Here is a 1524-nt window from a genome sequence, read left to right as displayed (position 1 = left end):
CTCCACCTCATCCTGCAAGGAGGCACCCACCAGCTTTGTCCACCCAAACGCCTCTGAGCTCTGCAGTGCCGAGCAAAGGGCAGAAAATGCCCATTTGCAGAGCTGTTTGCCTGAAGAGCACCTGGAGGACGTATTTGGCAGGTTCTCCCTTCAGATTTCCTTTCAGGTGATCATGGATTTGGCAATGGAGCACTTGGCTAATCCTCAAAGAACACAAATCAAAACGCCCCGTTCTCCTGCCCCATAATTATGTTATCCAGTTACTCCCCTTGAGCCGGTGATAAAAGGAAATCTACCAAGTGGGTGCTCGACAGGTGGCCTTAAAAGGTTTAAATTGCCACTTGAAGCTGGGCTGATGAAAGGGGTCTGCGCAGGTGTGACTGAAACAGACGAGGACAGGACACACTTGTTCAGGGTGGGGCCGCTCAGAGCACACTCTCCAACTGGCAGAGGGCTAGGCAAAGTGTCTTCTCTGGGCTTCACCTTGCGTTACGGACCCAGATGCTGAGGCAAAAGCCTGGGCAGCGTCAGGAGTGAGGCTGCACCTGGCCAGGTGGTGAGGATTCTGCTCCCTCGTGCCACGTGGCACCACCTATGACCACAGACCAGCCCTATTTCAGGACCCGTTCTGAAGAGAACCGAAAGAGCCCCTGGTGGTAGTCTAAGACGGTTAAAAAGCTCAGCTCATTCGGCATGTCACCTTTCAGCTACTGTTCTAGCCAATTGGTCCCACCCTTTAGCATCCATCTTCAGTGATGTTCCCTTACTTTTCATCTAGTGGGAATTTGCTGACGTAGTTTCTATGTCACGTTGGTTACTCTAGTTGGGGACTTTGTGAGGAAGTCACAAAGCTTATGTTTTTACGTTTTCAGAATGTTGAGGGCCTCTCATCCCTCTTGGGTCATTTCCACATTTGACGCTTCTTGACATGACATCATATTTTATTTTTCTCCGAAGCTCTTGAACATGTCTTCCTAAAGCCTGCTGGAGACATCTGAAGCACCATGTTCCCTTAGCTTGTAGGAGCTCTGGAATGAGTGGGGCACTTTTTCTCTGGGCTTCTGTGACTTTCTTCTTATCAGCCTTCCTTGTGTTTGAAATTAGATTGAGACAATGTCCAAAAAGTTGCAGTTCCCCGTCTTTTCATCTTTTGTCAAATTTGTACCCACAGTGGGGAAGGATGCATCCTGGGAGAGCTTCCTCTTTGGAGACCTGAGTGCCCTCCTGCCCTTTCAATCAGACCTGCTTTTGAATTGTCTTCTGTTGACATCATGGGCACAACATGACTAAAATATGTGGGGAAGGGTAATCCTCAAGTTGGTAATGGGCAGCCTCTCAATTAGATCTCTTGATTGAATTGCCTTTAATTTAGTTTTTAGTTTTAGTTTTTTATTGATTTCAGAGAGGAAGGGAGAGCGAGAGAGAGGTAGAAACAATAATGATGAGAGAGAATCATTGATCGGCTGCCTCCTGCAGGCCCCCTACTAAGGATCAAGCCCGCAACCTGGGCATGTATCCTGACTG

Source organism: Myotis nattereri, assembly GCF_964212035.1.
Source record: "Myotis nattereri genome assembly, chromosome: 6".
NCBI lineage: Eukaryota > Metazoa > Chordata > Mammalia > Chiroptera > Vespertilionidae > Myotis > Myotis nattereri.
The sequence above is the reverse complement of the archived record's forward strand: the minus strand, read 5'-3'. Positions refer to the sequence as shown.